A 22,222-nucleotide genomic window follows, 5' to 3' on the forward strand; every position below is an offset into this window, starting at 1 on the left:
GTGGTGCATACCTGCCAAGTCCAGTGACTTGAAAGGCTGAGGCAGAATTGCAAGTTCAAGGCCAGCTGCAGCAACTTAGTGAGACCCTGTCTCAAAAAAGTATAAATAAGGGCTGGGGATGTGGCTCAAAAGGTAACGCGCTCGCCTGGCAGGAGCGGGGTGCTGGGTTCGATCCTCAGCACCACATAAAATAAAATAAAGATGTTGTGTCCACTGAAAACTGAAAAATAAATATATTAGATATATATATATTATTTATATATATATTATTTATATATAAATATATATTATTTAATATATATTTATATATAAATATATATTATTTAATATATATTTATATATAAATATATTATATATATATATATATATATATATATATATATATATATATATATATATATGGCTGGGAATGTGGATCAGTAGTAAAGTGCCCCTGGGTTCAATCCCAAGTACAAAAAAAAAAACCAAAAACACACAAGAGAGAGGGAATTCTTCAAGCATTCATGAAAACCCAGGACCCAACGAAAGGAAACCATAAACCCGGCTTTATCCTTCTGACTAACAGCATTCAGTGCCAGAAGGTGATGGAGGGGTGCCTCCAAGGTCCTGACAGGAATCAGAGAGCTCCAGCAGGTTACACTGGGCAAGCAGTCCTTCTGAGCAGAGAGGGAACAGGCAGTTCTGTGACAGAACTGGAGGAAAAAAGCATCCATGGCCCTTCCCAATGAGGCAGAAAAGATAAGAAAAAAACTACTTGACTATTAAATACAGCTAGTCAAGAAATTGACCAAATTAGAGAATTAGTAAGTGAAAGCCTTGATAAAAGGACTAGCAGTAAACATTGAATCCAATTAAATATCAAGTGAGGACTTACCCTCTGGAGTAATAAACAGATGCAAATCAGAATGCAGATGCTATAGACCCAAACAAATTAAAAATCATAGAAGCAACAGGAAGAAGCCTGAGAGCACTGTCATTTTTCATCACATGGCAACTGGTCAAATCCAACCATGCACCCGACCCTTCCATTGGTTTGCTTTTTTTTTTTTTTTTCAGAGTGGAAAGTTAGAAGTTTATTAAAGGACAGCAGAAAAGACTTCTCTCGGAGGAAGAAGGGGACCCAAGAGATAGAATCCATGGAAGTGCGGTTGTCTCTCCATTTTACAGTTTTCGGTGATGGAATGTAGGTGGGAAGGCCCAAAGGGTTGGGACACAGGTGGGCCAAAGAAGTAATCTGGGCACTTCCGAGTCAGCATCTTCAAGTTTGCTGTTCATTAACATTTCTTTGGGATGGGCTATCTTTAAATCTGCTGGGGCTGTTCATTAACACTTCTTTGGGATGGACCTTGGCCTTGGGCTTTTTCCTGGACTTCATTAACATTCCAAGAGAGTTGCTCAATTCATTCTCAACATGGCCTCCATTTAGATTTCACTGGATATTAGACCCGATTTACCTAACTACACTGATTACCTAACTTTAAATCTGGCTTCGTTCCCCCCTCTAATTTTGGGAACTCCTTACTGCTGTAAGGAAAGGAGGCAAAGATCGTTCTGGCTTCTTCAGGCTGAAAGGGAATGATGTTGGGCAAGCAGTTTGGAGTCCCCCTTTAGAAATCGGGTCTATGGAGTGGTCCATGATAGAAGTCTGATTGAGAAGTAATAGGCTGGAGGGCCATTTGAGTGGATGGGTGGCCTATAAGAGAAACAAGAATTCATTAGTACTGGAACCAGATTGATGGAGCAATAAATGCCACAGCACAGGAATATGCCAATGAGTATGATGTCAAAGACAGAGACTAACAATGTTTTCTACCAGGAAGTAACAGAGACCCAGGAGCTAAGATCTTGTTCCCATGACAAAGTTGGTGAGGACATGGCTTCTATCTGAGCATGTATATCTTTAAGGATATTTGTCACATTGCCAGAATTGTCAGGGATGTAAACACAACATTTAACTTTTAGGGTTACAGATGTCCTTCCCCTTAAGATACAGTTTAATAATTTAATGTCATCTGATCTTGAAAAATCCTTTTTCTAGTATGACCTCTGTGTCTAATAGAGAAACCTTTAATTTTGTTACTCAGGGCTGGATAATCATACTAGCAAACACCAAGCCTACCTGTGTAGGTTAGAAATAGCTGTAGGCCTTAAACTAAAAACTACTCTGACAGTTCCTTTTTAATAGTTATCAGGCATTCTTGCCTAAGAATCTCTTTTGTAGCCTCCAGTTTACTTATTCTTGGAAGTTACATTTAACTATTATTATTATTTAAAATGCCCAGGAATAGCTGTGTTTTGGTTTTAACTGTCTTTGCTAAGTGTTTAAGATGAAGCAAGTCAAACTGACTTTTGTTTCTATCTATGGTTAACAGTCAGCTGAGTTTCTCTGGGAGTCTTGGGGGAACTTTACAGCAGCTTCTCAGTTCCGCTAGTGCCATTTGTGCTAGGAAGGGTCCAGGCCTTGCTTGACCATGTGGCTTCCCTTGGAAGCATCAGGGATGTCTCCCTTCTCTGATGACCCTCCTCTTCATAGCAAATGCACTGATTGGCTTTCTGTTCTCCAGTGGTCTCATTAATCTCCCTGATCAGGAGGTTATGTGGCCCAGAGTTGCAAAGCTCTTTAGAGAAGTCCCCTGTTCCCTGGATTCAGACTGACTCAGAGGGCAAGAGCCAAATATTGGTTTTCTTGGCCCTTTTAACTTAACTTTAATTTTAAAACTTAAATCTTAAACATCCAGCAAATAAATTTCAACAGCTTTATATTAAGAGTACTGGGCTTTAATGCCTATCTCTCTATCCTGTAGGTGATAATGAGTTATCTTAAATCAACCCAAGTGGGCTGGGGATGTGGCTCAAGCGGTAGCTCGCTCTCCTGGCATGCGTGCGGCCCAGGTTCAATCCTCAGCACTACATACAAACAAAGATGTTGTGTCTGCTGAAAACTAAAATTCTCTCTCTCTCTCTCTCTCTCTCTCTTTAAAAAAAAAAAAAAAAAATTAAACTAACCCAGGTTGTGTGTTCTTAAATCAGTACCTCTGCAAAACATTAACAGGCAATCTTTAGACAATTTATAAGAAAACTACAAAATAAAATTAACAAGAGTAAAAACATAATTAGTTCATGTAATAGCTACCTTGAATTTTGGCAGAGTTATACATTATAATCCCCTGTTTGAGATTCTAGTAATCTTGACAAAAACCAACTTTTGGACACAACTTTAAATGTACTAAATCTGGCCTACTTCTTTCATAGTCATTTTTACATGTTGTGAGATAGGACACAGAGCCTTATTTCAGGTAAGGCGGGGTTCTTCATAAATCTTAAGTACTATAGTTCTGAAGCTGATCTTTGTTTTTTAGACATAATTTTATAAAGCCTACATAAATTCTTGCTCAAGTTTACAAAAATATTAACTAACACAATATAATATCACATCTAAAATATGAATTAAAGAAAGACTGAAAGATTTTAACATTTTGTAGAAAAGTAGCAAAGTACTTTTGTGTTTTGCAATAAAACTTTTACACAGATTAGGCTCTCATTAACTTAAAAATACATTTAAATTGTATCTTAGTGTAAAACGTAACATAGAACTTTACATATCTTATTGATAACAAGTCTAGTTATAGAACACAAATGATATAAATAAATATCCAACATGTTTTTCTTTTAAGCCTAAAATTACCGTACAACTTTAGAACACCAGCTTGATATAATGCTCTTTTAAAGCTTCTACCTTACAGACTTGAATACCTGTAAGATATGAACACATTAATAGCACCACAATTACATTGATGTTTTTATATTAACCAAATTTAGCTTTTAAAGAAATAACATAGCATAATTCTCTAAAACAACAGTTCTTGTTTAACCAGCTATTTAATTTCTTTAAGATTACTTGCTCAAAAAACTTACATATATAACCAACTAACACAGACCTTCTTTATCACTTACTAAAACCTTCTTATTTACTTAATCACATGGACTCTCTTATCCAGAAACATAGACTAGCAGTAAACATTGAATCCAATTAAATATCAAGTGAGGACTTACCCTCTGGAGAAATAAACAGATGCAAATCAGAATGCAGATGCTATAGACCCAAACAAATTAAAAATCATAGAAGCAACAGGAAGAAGCCTGAGAGCACTGTCATTTTTCATCACAAGGCAACTGGTCAAATCCAACCATGCACCCGACCCTTCCATTGGTTTTCATCATCTTTTTTTTTTTTAACCTTGGAATGATATTTTAGAAATGAATATTTCTTGTCATTCAGGAGTTATAATATTTCAAGTTCATTAATATTATGTGATTCCTTTCTTCTGTTCAGATAAACCTAGACCTAATGCTTTTACTAATTTTAAAAGCATAAATAATATGATCATGTTATTATAAGATCATTTCTGTTGTCTGCTCTCTTTCTCCCTTCACACACACACACACACACACACACACACACACACACACACGGTATATGTACAAATCTGGAGTATATGTATCAAGTATTATTCACTGGTTATTTTTGGACGGTAATAATAACAATAGCTGATTCTTACAAGTTATTTTAAGTACTGTACATGCATCTACAAAGTTAATCCTTATAAGATTCCTAAGAAGAAGATATTACCATCACCCCCATTTTACTGGTAAGGAAACTGAGGCCGGGCACTGTCTCCTGCTGTTAATACATGGTAGAGCTAAAGGATCCAGCCCAGAGATGCAGGCTCCAAAATCTGAGCTCTTGACCCACCTTTGCTTCTCCACAGATGGGCAGGTCATTTGTTGCTTTCCTTGTTCTTGAATTTTTAAGTGATGATCATGTGTCATTTTTAAAAAGAAAAAGAAATTACCAAAAAGCAGAAGCTTCAACTCCCAGGTACTTACTACCCAAGCCAAAAGAGCAGAACCTAACCTCTCCTGTCCTCCTGCCTCCACTAATCAAGGCAGACTCCTTAAAGGGGGTAAGTGGTGGGTAGGGAATAGAGGATTAACTCCTTAACAACCTGCCACAGCTTTAGAACAATAGGTGGTCTGAAACTTTAACGATAATCATTGCAAAAGGATAAATCAAGATTCAGAACAGCATACCCATGTTTTATTGGCTCTGGGTAGATTAGCTGGGAAGAAATAAGCCTCCTTAAGGGATCATCTCTGTGAGAGAAGAAAATGTGTCATAAAACAGGAGGTCGAAGAGATCCCCGGCACACAGCCACCCACCTAGGTTACCATACCTCTGACAATTTGCCCACTGACACAGCTTCATTTAAAAATGACATAACTTAACCAGTGTGATCTATTCCACCGTCCAGGTGCTATATAATAAGAGTGGTAATGGGAAGTAGCTCCCAGGAGGATGGAGAAACAGCTGTTTGTGTCCCCTGGGAATGGCACCCACCTACAATCCCGTCTCTTTGACAACAATTCCAAGTCCCCCTGTCACTGTCACTCACCCACAAAATTAATGACTAAAGGGGAGAAGGACCGCAAATGCCTAGCCCCTGAAACAGAGAGAGAGGAGAGAGAGAGGGACAGAGCAAGTTAATAAATAAAACAAGAGCCTGAAGGGAAGAGCTGCTTTGTCAGAATATAAATATTTCCCTTCCCCTTTTATCTTTAATGTAGTGTGAGAAGCTTATTAAAGGGAAATGCCTCCCGTCCCTGGAGCCCTCGCACAAGCCTTGCGGGAAGCAGCCTGCAGAACGGCTGGCCTAGCCCCATGCTTCTAAACTCTTCCCTGCTGGAAGTGAGCGGAAAGCACAGAGCAATAAAGAAGGGCTGGGGGAAGAAAGGGAAGCCATTGTGGCCATTAGGATCCTTATCTTGATGGGCCTGGTGTCATGTTATGTTAATCGCTCTGAGATGCTGAGAGACTGAAGATGAGGAATGCCTGTCTGCTCAAAGGCCTGGCCCCATATTCCAGGAGAGGCTGACACTGCTACGCTTAGCCTCTGTGCATTAGAGAGCAATATCCAAATTTAGACAAAGGGGAATTGTCCAATGGAGTGTGAAGGGGGGAAGCCTGTGGATATTCCTCTGAGAAGCACCCTACGCCCCCACCCCCATAGCTGTACACCTCACATCTCCAAGAAGAGAGCCAACACAGGCAGAGCTAGTATCCAGCCAGCAGCATCCTATTCCAACTGCAGAGAAAATGTTCACCCTCCACATCTCCTTCCTAAAAGTCCTAAAAGGGGGCTGAGATGATCAGAGCTTCATACCAGCTCAGGCTAACACAGAGTTTTGCACAATGAGTCTGATTAGCCTGACATGGAGACTGAGTTGGTCTTGCTTACCACTGTAGCTACAGGCCTGGCCCACGTGTCTTTGAATGGATGTTTGAACACACAATTAGCACAACAGAGGCATCTTTATTTTATTGCATATCTTTGCCATTTCTCCAAAGATCTTCGGTTGGGGGTCAGGATTTGGGTTCTACCAGGTTTTGGGGCTGTCATCATTGCTGACCTTTTGGAAATTCTTGGCCATGTGACCACAAAAGGATAGATAATAGGCCATGAATCCATTGGGTGCCATAGTCAAACTAAAAGCTGGTAGTTGAGGGGAGAAAGGGACAGAAGATAGCTAAAGATTGCTGTCAAAGGTGCTTCTTCTCATTCCTTTCCATGAAGCCCTCTAGGGGAGCTGGCTTGGTTGCTTTAGTACTATATCCACCTGGCAACTTTCTTAAGTGTTCTGATTTCTATTATGTAATCAGTGGAGAAGACAAACACTTCCAGCTCTTTCATGTCCAGACCAAGGTATTCATTTATCTCCTTGCCTTATCTGCTGCCATCTTTCCTGCTGCAGAACCGCTTTTCATATCACTGGGGTCCTTCATCCTCTCCATTTTTATGTCTTTCTGTGTCTCATCCTCACTAATTTTTTTGCACATGGTTCCCTTTCCTAGGGAACCTCATTAAGTTGGAATAAAGATTCAGCTATAAATCAGAGGGTCACAGTCACAGCTATTCCACTGTGCTCCCCAATTTTAGGACCAAATACATCTTATAGCAACATCTATGATACAGGGTGGCATATAATTCAGGGATGATAGGACCACTCAGCTAGTTCCCAAGAAATTCTTGCCCATGGTTCTAAATATTGCCTGGGAGCTATTTGCAATACCTGATTTAACATTCCACCCCCTCCATAAGCTCCATCCAGCCTCCCCTTGGCCTCAGCTGCTTTGGGGGCTTGGAACCATGAGAGGGCCTATTTCCAGTGTTCCCACAAACGATGCGCAGGAAGAGGCATGGGGGCGGGGTGGCACACATCTGTGTGAGAGCGTTTGTATGGAAGGGGGATTAAATTTGTACTGTGAAGATCAATGGAAGCCTTGGGGAGGCAGATTTTAGTTCAATATAATGAAGGACTTTCTAACAATTAAACTGAAAAATGAAATGGGAACCTTTAAAGATAGCCTTCTCTCCCTGGAGTTCAGGTAGAGGTGAGATTTTGCCAGCCAGAAAGGTTAATTGGCCAGAGATACACACACACCTGATATGCTGGTGTGACCAAGTGGTAGCTCCAATGCTAGAGCAGGACTGCCTGGGTTCAAATTCCAGCCCCAAGAGTTACTAGCTCTATGATATTGGGCAAATTATTCAGCCTCTTTAAGTCTCCATTTCTGCATCTAAAAAAAAAAATGGAAATAAAAACATATTAGACTTTTTAAAGCAATTATGAGGTTTTTTTTTCTACATTTATCAAAAGAATGTGAGGTTTTTTTGGGCTGGGATTGTGGCTCAGAGGGAGAGCGCTCGCCTCATATGCACACTGTGTTCGATCCTCAGCACCACATAAAGATAAAATAAAGATATTGTGTCCATCTATAACTAAAAATATATATATATTATTAAAAAAACAATGTGAGGTTTTTTAAAGAATAAGATGGTATTTTTAGAGCTTGAGGTGTTCAAAGTCTTTAATGTTTATAGAAGCCATAAATGAGAGACCACCGTTTTTCACTTGGTACACCATAAAACAGCATTTTTATAACTGTTTGTTTGTTTCCTTTTTTTGTTGTTGTTTTTCCAGTGCTGGGGGATGAAACTGGGGCCTTGCACATGCTAGGTAAATGCTGTCTGAGCCATACCCCTGGATTGTAATTAATTGGTTTTGTCTGTTCTTTTGTTTTGTTTTGTTTTGTTTTGTTTTTTATAGATGGTAAGGCAAACTTTATTCAAGAGGAGGCCATGGTGATAGGTCTAGGGACCACTGCAGTTTTGTAGTGGGGGACAGAGTTTGGGCCCAACTCAGACAATTAATTGTTATTTCATATACATAAACACAAACTTCAGTGCTTTAACTTTCAGAAATTATGATGGGAAAATGATCTTAAATTAAAAAAATTAGGGGCTGAGGATGTGGTTCAAGTGGTAGCGCACTCACCTAACAAGCTTGAGGCACTGGGTTCGATTCTCAGCACCACATAAAACAAAATAAAGATATTGTGTCCACCTAAAAATAATAATAATAAGTATTTTTTAAAAATTTAAAAAATTAGTATGTAAAGAAAGATAGAAAGCAACTTTATTTTATTCAATACATATTTATTAAAAGCCTCCTGGGAAATAATAATATGGTTTGGATGTAGACACTGCCTACCAGGGATTTTCCAGGCCAATAACTGCTTCTGAGTCTTTCACTTGCAAAGATGGACAGGATTCCAGAGGCTTTCCGCCCTCCATGGAGCTACAGATAGAACCCAGGGCCAGGCCAGTACTCTACCACTGAGCTACAACCCCAGTCTAGATTCCAGAATGCTCTGAGGGCATTTCTAATTGGCTTGTATTCCAAATGAAATAGAAAGGTCAAAAATAAAAAGCAAAGTTGAGCTGGGTGCGGCAGTGCTCACCTGGAATCCCAGCAGCTTGGGAGGCCAAGGCAGGAGGATCATGAGTTCAAAGCTAGCCTCAGCAATGGCGCTAAGCAACTCAGAGAGACCCTGTCTCTAAATAGAATATAAAATAGGGCTGGGTATGTGGCTCAGTGGTTGAGTGCTCCTGAGTTCAATCCCTGGTACCAAAAAAAAAAAAAAAAAGCAAAGTTGAACAAGGTGAAAAATGTACCATTGGGACTTCACTTTTTCTGTTTTCCACCAGAAGGTCAGCTGCTCTGAAGACTTTGATTATTTTGATAAACTCTATGTACATAGTGCTAGGAAGGAAGGCTCCCCCCCGCTTTCATTCATACCTAGCACAGTTCTTGGTTCTGAAAGACCTATGCCTAAAAAGGACATGCGTAGAAATAAACATGGGAGGCCCAAAATATCTTTTCTATGGGGTGTAAGTATCCAGATTTGGAAAAGAAATCTTTCTTTTCAACAGCTCCTGTGGTCTGTCGCAACTTATAAATAGACATCTTTTCAGCTTACTAGTTCATTGGAAATATTCAGATGGAAGCCTGCCTTTCCTCTGGCCCGGCTATTCCTACAGTATTTTCATTCTCAACTGAGCATAAAGGATACCGGCAGCCTTCTGAGAAATCAGAAACTTCAGCTCCCATCTTCCTAGACTGAACTGCCTCTTTAAGCAATGACCAATAATAATTACCTTTTATTGAACATTAATGGCATGCCAGGTGCTGAGTTCATTGTGCTATTGCATTTAATCCTCACAATCTTATAAGGCAAGTGACATTATGATTACCAATTTACAGATGAGGAAACTGAGCTCCAGAGAAATTAAATAGCTTATCCAAAGCTACATAACTAATAAGCTACTAATCGAGGAGTCAAACCCACAAACCTGGGTTGTCAGTCAAGCCTCTCAAATCGTATCTCCAAAGAAAGAGGAAAAGAGTCCCCACGATATGATACCAAAACTAAGAGCTTTAAAAATGGTCATGGAAAAACTCCCCCACTCCTCCTAGCAGAGTGAGAAATGTGAGCTGGTTACGAGGAAAGGTGTCCTAAGTACCTGACACTGACCCAGCATCCTATGAATATCCTGCTCTTGTGATGTCCTCTTAGAGACAGACATGTGTCCTCACCTAGGCTTCTGTAAACAACAGGAACTCACCCTTCTCTTTGCTGTCTGGGGGCTTTCTCCAAGCCAGAAAACACTTAGGCACCTGGCTGGCTCATGCTGTTAGGAGCAAATTAAATTTCTTCCCTTTTCTTCTTTCCTTCCCACAATTTCCTTTCTTCAAAGAAAGAACGGAGCTCAAAGTTTCAATCCTTTTCTTACTGCTTATGTGACACTGGACCTCTACATACCTTGATTTCCCCATCTTTAAAATGGGTTAAATAAAGGGTAGCCACTTCCAAAGCCTGCTGTGAAGACAAGGAATTAAGGGGGTCAGGTTAAGGGCTTAACGCAATGCCATGCCTGACAGGGGTGAGTAGCAGATAAATGTTAGCTACTAATAAAAATAGTAACAATATGACTAATATTAGACACTGGAGTCAGTCAGCGGGTTTAGCCTCCGCTGTTAGCTGGAATTTAAGTCAGGACATCACCACCCTGGGTGCCAAAAACACAGCAAGACCAATATGGTCCTCAGAACTCAGGCTTTAAAATCATGGGCCATCTCTTGGAGCCTGGACCAGCTTTACAAATTTAAGGCTGGGGGAAGAGGAGGAGTGAAGTTTCACAAGTAAACCAAAGTGCCTTTTGCTAGAGTGAGAAGTCTGTCGCTTCTCTTGTTTACCTCTTCTCTAAATGCTTCCTCTCCCATCTCCGGGGGCTGTTTTGACTCTTCCATTTTGGCAGCAGCTCTTCACAAGTCTGCTGGAGGCCCCAGGAATAGGCCAGCAGCCCACTGCCCGGCTCAGACAGCCAACAGGAACAGCCACCTCCCTCCCCTGCCGCTGGGATCAGGCTGGACCCCAACAGCGGCTTCTCCGCCCTCTCCCAGTGAAAGGCCCAGGTGTGAGGGGTCAGGACAGAAGCCACCCTGCGGTGGCTTAGACTAGTCGCTCTGATCTTTTACTTTGGAGCTCCTGCAAGCCATTTCTAGTTTGAGAGGAGCAGGAAGTAGAGAGCACAAAGTCAGGCCATTTTATGTGCAAGGTTCTTGGATAAAACAGGGTCCCAGGAACCAAAATGTGTGGATTCCAGTCCCAGTTCTGTCAATCCTTGGACAATTCACTCCACCATCTGGGCCTTGAGCTTTCTTACCTGTAAAATAAAAGGAAGGAATTACTGGACTCTGAGGTCCTTACTGAAAAATAAATCCCTGACTCATTCTCCAATTCACCCTCTCCTTTTTAAGTCACAGGATAGGCTGGCTCCCTAGCTCAGTGCTGAAGTCTCATTATAATTTTGAGACCAATTCGAGGTCACAGCAGAAAACCACATTCATCTGTTAATCAAGATGGTAAGATTCAGGAAGGCAGAGACATATGTGCCCAGCCTCTGGCTCAGAGCTTGACACTTGGTAGGCTCTAAATAAAGGCCATGTGGTTTTATGACTCCTTTTTCAAGTTAAGCTATACCTTACTCAGTCACTCAGTCATTTCTTGAGCACGCACATCCGCCTGGCACAGCACCCTGAACCCCACTGCAATGCAACTGCCATGATTTAAATAAACTTCTGTGATTACATATAAACAGAGTAACTGGTGACTGAAGCAGGGAATTAAATGCAAGGAGAGATTCCTCAACATATTAATGAGTGAGCTGAGAAATAAAGGGTTCCTCTGTTCCCATTCCAGAGGCTTCGGATCGCCAGCATTCTAATAGCAGTTGCTTTAACCACCTCACACACTTTCAAAGCCAAAATTAACACCAAGAAACAGAACCCCCCTGCCGCCACCACCACCCAGATAAATCCAGAAGAGACTCAGATTTTCTCTAGAGAAGGACATTTCAAAAGCCTCTCCAGTCTTAGCCCAGCTCACTCTGCCTGCCCTCAGCCACCACTGCCATCGCAGCTTAGAGACCCCACCAGGTCACTCCAGTCCAGCCATTCCTTGATCCTTCCTCAGGTGAAGCCATTCTCAAATTAAATCACAAAGAGGGGCAGCCAGTCTGTAATGATCTGTGTTTATTTAGTAAATGGGTTGATTGCCCTCATTTGTGGAGATTAAGGGTTAATTTCCCAACTGCAAAGAGAACTGATTTCTCGAAGGGCAGCCCCAGGTAATTACCAGGGGAAATCAAGATTCAGATGACTCCCACCGAGGGCAGCGCTGCCACCACCATCACCTCCCACCCCGCCCCTTGGGATCCAGCCGTGGCTTTTCAGCGGCCTTTTCTGCCAGGTAGCCCAGCCCCTGGTTCACTGAGGTTTGGAGGAAGGATTTGGTAAACAATGGCTGAGGAATTCCTAGGCCCCTTTAAACTGACATCTGGCAAATTCGAGATCACTTAACAGTTTCTCCCTCCTGCTCTCCTGGCTTTGAAAGGCAAATGTTTTGAGGTTTGGGTTCTCTTTCACAGAGTTTTTAATCAAGTGGAGTCAAACCACTTTGTCTACACCTTAATTGAAGAGCCTGGCTCTAGAGTTTAAAGTGCCATTTATAATAATAGGGAGAAGGCAGGGAAAAGTGGGGGGAGGGGCTAAGTGGAAATGTAAAAGGGAAGAAAAGCGATGGGCAAGTGGCCCTCAGGAGAACACTCAGGGTGCAGAGCCCAGCCAGATGGAAGCCAGTTATCAGGGGCCGGGAAGAAATGGGCTCCATTCCAGGACCATGCATGACAGTCCCTGTTGTAGGAAGTCCTGGCTTAGGTGAGGAACTAGATCACAAAGCCCTGCTCCCCGAGGAAGAGCCTCTGCAAAGGTACACCCACTGGCTAGGCCAAGGGGCTAGTGGCTGGATCAGGACAATGAGGGTTCTTCTCAGTTTCCTGGCTGTCCCTGAAGTCTTTCCTAAAAGGATCCAATGGAGAGAGAAATGCAACCATCCATCTCAAAACAGACTTGCATGCGTTTGAGGACATAATTAAATGACTTCGTATGTTTTCCCAAGAGAAACCAACACTTTCACCTTGTCTTCTTGTCAGCTGTTTTGGATCCTGGCTTCACATTAGAATCTCTTGGGGAGCTTTTAACAGACTTTCCAGAGGTGGCCCCAGCAAGCAGGTTTTTAAAAATTCAATCTTTCTCCCACCACCCGCACCTCTCCTTTGAGAATAATCGTCTTTTAAACTCATTTGAGGTACTCTTCATACCAGTTCCTTCGTATCACTTAATTTCATTTTCATGTCCCAAGTTTATCTTCAATTTAAGATCGATAGTAGTACATCGTTGATATGCACTTGTGGTCCTTAACTATTCCCAGGTCTTTTGTCCCTAGCTAGTCTTTCTTCTTTATCTCTGCCATTCATAAGTCTTTATTTTCATGAAACCTCATCTGATTGATGAGCTGCACAAATTCATATCAAACATCTGCCTTGTGAAAGGCAACTGAGAAAAATAAGAGAAGATTCCTACTCTCAAGGACTTCCAAATAAACAGGTAAGATAAGAAGACACTAAAATGTAAGAAAGAATACAGTACAAAGAGCTCTCAAAAACATTGGATTGTGCCTACTATTCACCAGGCCATCGCAATAAATAGGACAAATCTTGGCTGTGAACATAGGAAAACCTCAAATAATGTTAGCTAAAACAAAACAGAAGTTTATTTCTATTCGAGAAATCCAGAGGGAGTTTGTTCAGGTCAGCATGGTATGTCACAGTGTCAGCCACCCCAGCCCATTTATCTTTTACTCCTTTCCCAAGGTCACCTCTGGAGTTCTGGCATTAGAAGGAGGGGAGAAGGGGAAATCTGGTTCCCTCATGTTGCACACAACAATATTGTTGACATTGGTGGCCAGAACTCAGTGGCTGCCATTCGGAGGCTGGAAAATGGAATCTTTATGCAACTTGGTCGTATATCCAGCCAAAGACTGGAAGTTCTATCACTGGAAAAGAGGAAAAGAGATATTGTTCCGCAGTCTGGCTGGGCACAAATAACCAAGCTGCCACAAAGCCTTGTAGATTCAAACAGCAACTCTTTATTCCCGAACTCTCATCGGCACTGCACACCACACAGGAACACACTCCTTCCACCGGGCTCCGTGCGCCCAATCTCCCCAACCCCTGGGAGAACTGCTCGGGAACTCCAAAGAAGCGGGCGCCCGAGGCAGCAAGAGCCGCCCTATTGCCCACAGTAAAGGTCAAATATACAATTCAATCAATCCAGCAACACAGCAATTATATATAGCTTAATGCAAATCATCATCTCAATGGTTCGCTGGCTGGCGTCACCTTTCAACCATTCCCTCTGACAAATGCCAGGCGTCATTCTGACTGGGCTGTGGCTCTCAACCATATTGAGGGAAACTAGCATCTCTATTCAATGCTGAGGACACTATATGCTTTAGCATACTTATTTGTTTTTCCAAACAACATAGAAGAAAGAGTTCTCCTGGGACTTTACAGATATTCCTTCTTACACATTTGCAATCACAGTCAACTCAATGTCAGTTGCAATCATGGAAAGTATACTCTGGCATTCTTAATCCAGGCTATTGAGCAAGGTGAAGGTGGCTACAAAAGTGAGCCTTGCTAGCCAGCCCAGAGTGGATGCCTCTGCTAGACTGGTGCTGAGCCTGCGTTCAGCCTTCTGCAGCTAAGGGCCCACGCTGCCCAGGGGAAAGTAGGAAGAGACCTGTTTTCAGCCTTTTCCAGTTCCTGGCACTGTGATTAATATGGTAAAAGACAAGCAGCCAGGGATGCTAGGATTCTGAGGGCAGGAAGAGCCAGGAAGCAACTCTTGTAACCTGGTCTTTTAGTCTTCTTGAAACAAATGTTCCTGTCCCCTTCCTTCTTTTGTTTCTACTTTCCCGGTCTCACTGAAAGTTTCTCATCTTCTGCCAGTATATTTACCTTTAGACCCCCCCCCCAAGAAGAATCTAGTTAGGTGGCCATTTGCTATCTAGCAGGCACACCTGTTGGACAGTGGCCTCATGCCAGACAACCTCATGACTGGGTCACATCATCTATTCCTGCTCAATCTCTGAGGTCAAGGTTCATGTAGTACAAGGATGGCAATGTCAGTCTGAGAAAATGGTACCAAGTGCACTGTGGGAGCAGCAGCTGTTACATTTCAGAATAGCCACTGTGAACTTGAGCCTCATAAATAAGGTCCCAGACCCAACATCACACCATACAACCAGACAGTGAACTAACCCTCTCTCCTACTTTCTATCTTACATGCACACACGTGCATGTGCATACACACACACACACACACACAGAATCACACCTCATGTAAGACTTCCTTGTAGGTCTCATTATTTCCTTTCTCTAGTTCATCAAGTAGAGTGAGGTGTTCGTGAGTGACTAAAAACATTCTATAAGGCATCAGCAGCATCAGTGACACAATGCACTGGTTTGGAATAGAAGTCTGGATCAGCAGTTCCCAAGCCTGACTAACCCAAAAGAATCACTAAGTGAGCTTTTAAAAATTAAATCCCCAAGTCCCACACCAGAGATTCTGACTCAACATTTCTGAGGTAGTGCTCAGGTTTCTGAACTTTCTTCTTTCCTTCCTTCCTTTCTCTTTCTTCCCCACCCCCCTCCTCCTTCTCTCCCTCACAAGTACATTTTATTCCTCAGATGATTCTCATGACCCACCAGGCATGAGCTCCACAGCTCTAACTTCCACCTTCAATTTTCTGGAAGGTTCTCTGGAGACTTTCACCACTGCTGTGAATCTGGTTCTTGTAGCTTTTCCTAGTTCTCTGAAGTGATAGCTTGCCAAAATTCCCTTTGGGGAGAGACTGATCAGCCACCAAATTTCCCACATATTCTAAACTAGATGCCCACATGTCCATCTTATACAAAGGGGATTAAATTGTTCCTTGAGAAATTAGAGAAAATTAATGGACACTTCCAAAAAGGTTTGAGACCTGTATAAGTATAATGTTCAGGGACTCATCACTAACCAGGCTTGATTTCCCAAGCCTAGAATTTGGGGTCTTCTCTAAATGTTGGGATGGCTTTTGATCAGACATATAAAAGGAGTAAGATTAGTCATGTTTACCCTGAAGACATCAAATAGTGCAGTAAGAAGTGAAAAATATTATATAAAAGTTTTAGTCCAACTTGGCTACTATAAAAAGGAATCTATACCTTGAACTTCCCCAGATTGTTATGAAATTAGAGATAGTGTACCTAAACCACCTGGCACTGTATAAATATAGTCATTATATTTAAAATATTATTTTGATTCTTTTTTTTTTTATCTCTCTGTGAAGATAGACCCATGGCACACAAGCACATAGGAAAGATGTTTAAAATTATCAGTCATCAGGAAAATTTGAATTCAAATGACAAGAGTTAATCATTTTACAATTAATAGCATACCTAAAAAATAAAATATCTGTATTGCCACATGTTAATTTGATATAGGACAATTGAAATTTTCATGTTTCACCTAAGCTGCCAAATACCAAACTGGAAAAGCAGGAGGTAGTTTCTTGTAACTAATCTTCCCATAAACACATTTTAGGAGACTCTTTGATAAGTCCAAAAACATGGATATCGGTCCCAATTCTGTTATTTTTTAACACATAAAATTTATTTATTCTTTCTGAAGATCAATGTTCTCACTTGCAATGTAAATAGCATGAGTGTGGTGGCTTTTAAAAATTTTTGTAGGGTTTTTTTTTTTTTAATTTTTTATTGTTGGTTGTTCAAAACATTACAAATTTCTTGACATATCATATTCCACACTTTGATTCAAGTGGGTTATGAACTCCCACCTTCACCCCATACACAGATTGCAGAATCACATCAGTTACACATCCATTGATTTACATATTGCCATACTAGTGTCTGTTGTGCTCCGCTGCCTTTCCCATCCTCCACCCTCCCCCCTCCCCACCTCTCCCCTCCCCTCCCCTCCTCTCTCTCTACCCCCTCCACTGTATAACCCTGAGGGTCTCCTTCCATTTATTTTGATTCTTAAAACAATCTGAAGAGAAGTTCTATAAAACCAGAGGTGAGCTAGAGTCAGCTCTTAGGGGCTTGTGTTGCTGCTTATGTACATGTTTTACAGACTCCAAGTTCACTGACATGTTGGCTTGAAATTGGCCATGTGTTCACACCATGGAAATTGGAAAATGTATAGATCAGGGCTTTTTTTCCTCTAGAGAATTAGACATTTACCAGCATAAAATATAAAAAATAACCTCAGCAAAGATCCAGAGCCACAAAGTAGGCATCTAATATGGCCTTTTATTTTCTCTCCTTTCTGCTTTGTATCCATATAACCAAACCATAATTGTTTTTTTTAAGGTACTTTATTTAATTATTTTGCAGTGCTAGGGATAGAACCCAGGGTCTGATTATGCATGTGAGGTAAACATTCTGCCATTGAACTACACCCCCACCTCACCAAATCAGAAGTCTGTCCCCATGATTTTTTAACCCTTGGATCACAAAGTATTTTGTAAATATTATGGCATTAATTCTCCCAACATGCTGGGGATCTAGAGAGGTTAAGTGACTTGCCTGAGGCAGGACATGAGGTCAATGGTGAAGAGCAGAAGTAAACCAGTATGTGCCAACCACGTCTGCAGTGCTTCCTAGATCTGGGCATTGTACTGACTGGCCCTTAAGACACAAGTGGCAATTACTAGCAGTACTTTCACCTCATAACCCAGATAGCTAAAGTCTCTTTCTGTAGCCTATGATCCAGAACCTCTGTCCTCTGAGCACAGATTTGATATCCCAGACTGGCCCACTTTCTGCACTTGGAGATTTTGTCCAGGATCACTGATGGCCTTTCATTAATCAACTTCCTCCATATTCTTTCTTCCTCAAGTCCAACTGTTTTGAAAAAGAAGTTGGTCAGAATTAGGGTTCTGTTCTAATTCTATCAGATACAAGCGGCATCTTTATGATGCTTTTTCTGGACTCCTCAAAGGCAGAGACCCAAGGGGTGTTTCTCTCTGTGACCTTTTGTTCATAATACTCTGGGAAGGAAGGAAGGAATAACCCTCATAGTACACAACTTCTAAAATGTTCCATTGGATTTTCATACCTTTCTGTAACCCCTGCTACTCACTGAGTATAAGTAGATCTAATGATTTGTTTCTAATGAGCAGAATATGGCAAAAGCAACAGGATGTCACTTCCAAGGTTAGGTTACAAAAAGACTGAGGTTTCCATTCTGATTGACATCTTTCTCTCTCTCTGCTTTAAAGGTGCCATATTTTTAGTGGCCTTATGAGAGGTAAACATGCCAAAGTACTGATGGCTCTGGCAAATGGCTAGTGAGAACCAGAGGCCTGCCAACAGCCACTTGAATTTGGAAGTGGTACTTTCAAAGGAGTGTTGAAGCAACTGCAGCCACCCAACACCCTGATGGCAGCCTTGTGACAGACTCCAAGCCAGAGGCCAAGCTTAGTGCTGACACGTAGAAACTGTGAGACACTGTTATTTTAAGCTGCTACAATTTGGGGTGTTTGTTACACAACAATAGATAAATAGTAGAACTTATTCAACAAGGGAAATGTTGATCAGACAGATTCAATGACTGAATCTGCCATTAAATCAACATGAAGTCTGCACGGTCTTCCTCTACTTCAATCTGGACATCTCTTTCATGGTATTTGAAAGTGTTTTAGAAATGAAAATATTCCTAGCTGAGCATGGTGGTGCATGCCTATAATCCTAGCAACTGGGGAGGCTGAAGCAGGGGGATTGCAAGTTGGAGGATAGCCTGGGCAACTTAATGAGACCCTGTCTCAAAATAAAAATTTAAAAAAGGGGTGCAGGGGATGCTGGGACTGGGGCTCAGCGGTAGAGCACTTGCCTAGCACGTGCAAGGCACTGGGTTTGATCCTCTAGCACTACATAAAAATAAAATAAAGGTATTGTGTTCAACAACAACTAAAACAAAAAAATATATATTTTAAAAAAAGGGGGGCATGCAGGGGCTAGGGATCTATCTCAGTGACAGATTCAATCCCTAGATTCAAACCAGGGAAAGAAAGAAAAGAAGGCGGAAAAAAAGAAATAAGAATGTTTTTATTTTGGGAATGATTCAACACCCCGAACAAAAATGAACACCAGTCAATGGCAAACTGTCAACTAGATATTCCAAATCCTCAATACTATTATGTCAAAACTGTCTGGTAAGAGATAGGCCAAAAAGGGAAGCATATGCTCAAAGCTGCCCTTTCTGGTCTTGCATGAGTAATTGCTGCAGCTGGAGTTTCATTATAACCACAAGGATTGTGGCACCACAAATGTGGACATTTTCAAATCTGTCCTGACATCAGAATGTAATTCAACTAGATAAACCTGGGACTTAGCCAAAATAAGTAGCATTTGAAAAACTGGAGCTAATGAATAGCATCACTTTTCTGTGGGACCATATGACTATAATGTGAAGAAATAAAGACCTTTGTTATTTTAAAGGGCAGGGACAATTGGGAGTTTTGCAGCAGACAGTTACAAAATTTTCCACCCTTAACTTAGTTCCAAAGAAGATACCAGTAAATGCCTTTGGGAGTTGGGTCTGGAAGGTATTGCTTGGAAAGAAAATTAAATTGATCCAAGACAGAATGGAAACCAAAGTTACTATACTTGTCATAAAGCCTAAAACAGACAATTTAGCCCCTTCCCATGTGAACTTACTTTTCCTGATCTATTCCTTTTTATTACTTAACTCCTTAAAATCAGAGCATACTGTATCAGGCAAGGCATGGAAAACTACAGCAGACATCTCACAAATAGCAAATTCTTATCTTTTGTAATAAATTGAACTGAGATGTGTGTGTGTGTGTTTCTCTCTTTTCCTTCCTTTCTTTCTTTTTATTGTGTGGGGGATTTAACCCAGGGTCTCCAGCATGCTAGGGAAGTGCTCTACCACTCAGCTACATCCCTGCCCTGGACTGAGGCTTTTTTTCTTTTTTTAATCATCTTTAAAAACAAAACAATGTTTTTTGTTTGCTTGTTTGTTTTTAATCTGCCTTTGCTTCTCTACTTTTTTGCACTTGTCTGCCTGGGACAAAGCAAAGAAGACTCACATCTGTGACATTTTCCATCTGGGATGGGTTTTCTGCATCTTATGCATAGATTATTTTAAAAATATTTCATTTGTCCCTTGTCTGTTTTATTAAGGGCTCTTTTTTTTTCTTTCTAAATTATTATTTATATCACCTAACATCAGAGCTGTCTAGGACTAAACTGGTTTTAGTTGCATTTGAAACAGTATTTTATCCTGTCGGTTTTCATTTTATTTGATGACAGTGCTTGGTATTTCTCCCTCAATAAGCAAAGATGACTTAGATCAGTGGCCTGATGAATAAGCATGAAAATTTGATTTAGAAAAGGAGGATATCCTGAACCTCATGGAGAGAAAAAAGGAATCTAACCCCCCACCACACACATTTTAAATGACAAAGCAAAGCAGCTGTATTGCCTTTAAACATCTTTCAACGAAATATCAACACTCTGCAATGGTAGATAATAGGAATAATAATTTAGAAAGAAAAAGGGAAGACCTTAAAAAAATACAAGTGAGGAATGAAACATTTTTAAAGCAAATAATGTTTCCTTAACCTTTTTTATTAACTTGAAGGAAAAAAAAATGGGGAAAGGGGGGAGAGGGAGAGAGGGAGAGAGGGAGATCTCGAGATCTGGTGTGATGGGGAAACTGATGCTTAAGAGGAAAAGATACCTCTTGAAGGCCGATGGAGGGTGTGAGCAGTCTGACACCTTACCTTGATCCAAAGGACTTATCCCTTTAGAACCATTAACAGGAGTGGGAAATGACAAAGAACTGTGAAGTGGAAGGAAGGTTTCTCAGAAAACTTCAGTGATAGAAAGTAAATAAAAGAAAAATAGTAGACGTCCAAGTCTCAAGGGAAGAGAATCCAATTAATTTGTCTTAGATCTCAGAATCCGTTTTTTCTCCCCCTAGCTAAAGAAGCGAACTGGAGGCAGCAACTGTGCCAACATTCAACCTGATCAGAAATTTCTCAGAGCACCAGCACCCCGAACTGAGACAGGCTGAAGGGCTTGGCCAGCAATAACGTTTTTTAAAAGCATAAGATTGGTGTGGGGTGGGGGTATGGGTATGGGTAGGTGGCTGTGCACGCGCGCGGGGTCGCGCGTGAGAGATAATTTTTCTTTTTTTCTTAACAGGTTACTTGACTGCATGGGAATTCGCGATATTCCTGGCTGCCCAGAAAGAACGGAGAGGCCCCCTGGCAACTTCCAACCAGTCAGGAGTAATCAGAACGCGCGCGAGAGCGCCCAGTGCCTGGAGCAGGGAGAAGATTCTATCGAGAACAAAAGAACGCTTGCCAATCAGAAAACGCTACCCGAGAACAAGGGTAACCCCTCTTTGTGTTTTTGAAAACCCTTTAATTAGCACATGCACTGGTTTCTAATACGCATTAAAACTTTTCTAAGCAGATTCCAAATGGAGGATCGAAATGATTGCTTCTGCAACGAAGATGGGATCCTGAAAGGCCGTACGCCGCAGAACTAAGGAAAACAGGGCAACCGCAGACGCTCTAAACCGTACAGAGTGTTCCTGGGCACTGGTCTCAAGTTACTTTTATAACCATTCCCCCAATGCTGTCTTAGCTTTCTTATAACCCCACTAAACCACACCAGCTCTCCAGGCTCTGAGCCGTACAAGCGGGCGGGTGGCCTGGGTCACGGGTCCCCAGCATCCCCCATTCTGGGCCCTCTCGAGGGTCTGCACTTCCTCCCGCCTGAAGTCGCCTCCTCCGCCGACTCAGATTTCTCCTCCGAGGCTGCCCCTCCATTTTACAATTGGGGAAGGGGGTGAGAGGAGATTGTGGCTCACGTGGTCTGTTGGGGCTTGGAGGAAGAAAAGCGATTCGCAAGGCGCACCCCCTTCTCGCCTCCTACCGAAGCGTACATTTAGATAACCAAGAATCCCCAGACCAAGCCAACCTTTTCAGACCAGGCAGGGCTACAGTGATTCTCTGGGTCACGTCTCTCGGTGAAGGCATTAAGCTGTTCTCAGCTTCTCCTCTCAAGAGCCTTTGGAGAAAGCACCCTTCTGCTCAGGAATGTGTATTTTAGTGTACCTGGAAGAGGAGCAAATCTCTCCAGCAAATTCCCTTTCTGGTGCGTTTTTCTCCCCTGAGCAAATTCAGGGTAAAAGTTTTTCCTAACTTTTTCCTCCCGGTCCCCTGCCCCTCCCCTCAGGAATCCGCCCAGAGCGCTGCAGACACCGCCTCCCCTGTTCCCTTGCCCGCCCCTTCCGACTTCCACCCAACCGGGAGGCGACT

General features: G+C 41.8%; 1 long non-coding RNA gene across 3 annotated transcripts; it reads right to left on the bottom strand.

Annotated features, from left to right (window-relative positions):
• Positions 1 to 410: 410 nt before the first annotated feature.
• Positions 411 to 22,134, bottom strand: LOC124105760 (uncharacterized). Of its 3 annotated transcripts, none has more exons than XR_009226451.1 (6): positions 22,019 to 22,134; positions 10,657 to 11,126; positions 8,861 to 9,021; positions 8,395 to 8,463; positions 3,686 to 7,636; positions 411 to 1,693 (listed from the first exon to the last, which is right to left on the bottom strand). It is a non-coding gene; the product is annotated as an uncharacterized LOC124105760 (long non-coding RNA). The 3 variants fall into 3 exon arrangements; XR_006855858.2 differs by having other exon boundaries at positions 21,882 to 22,130; XR_009226452.1 differs by lacking the exon at positions 10,657 to 11,126 and adding an exon at positions 10,026 to 10,279 and having other exon boundaries at positions 22,019 to 22,125.
• Positions 22,135 to 22,222: the final 88 nt, after the last annotated feature.

This window comes from Marmota monax, unplaced genomic scaffold (assembly GCF_021218885.2).
Source record: "Marmota monax isolate L192 unplaced genomic scaffold, Marmota_monax_Labrador192_F-V1.1 WCK01_AAM20220418_F8-fsc00095, whole genome shotgun sequence".
NCBI classification, from domain to species: Eukaryota; Metazoa; Chordata; class Mammalia; order Rodentia; family Sciuridae; genus Marmota; species Marmota monax.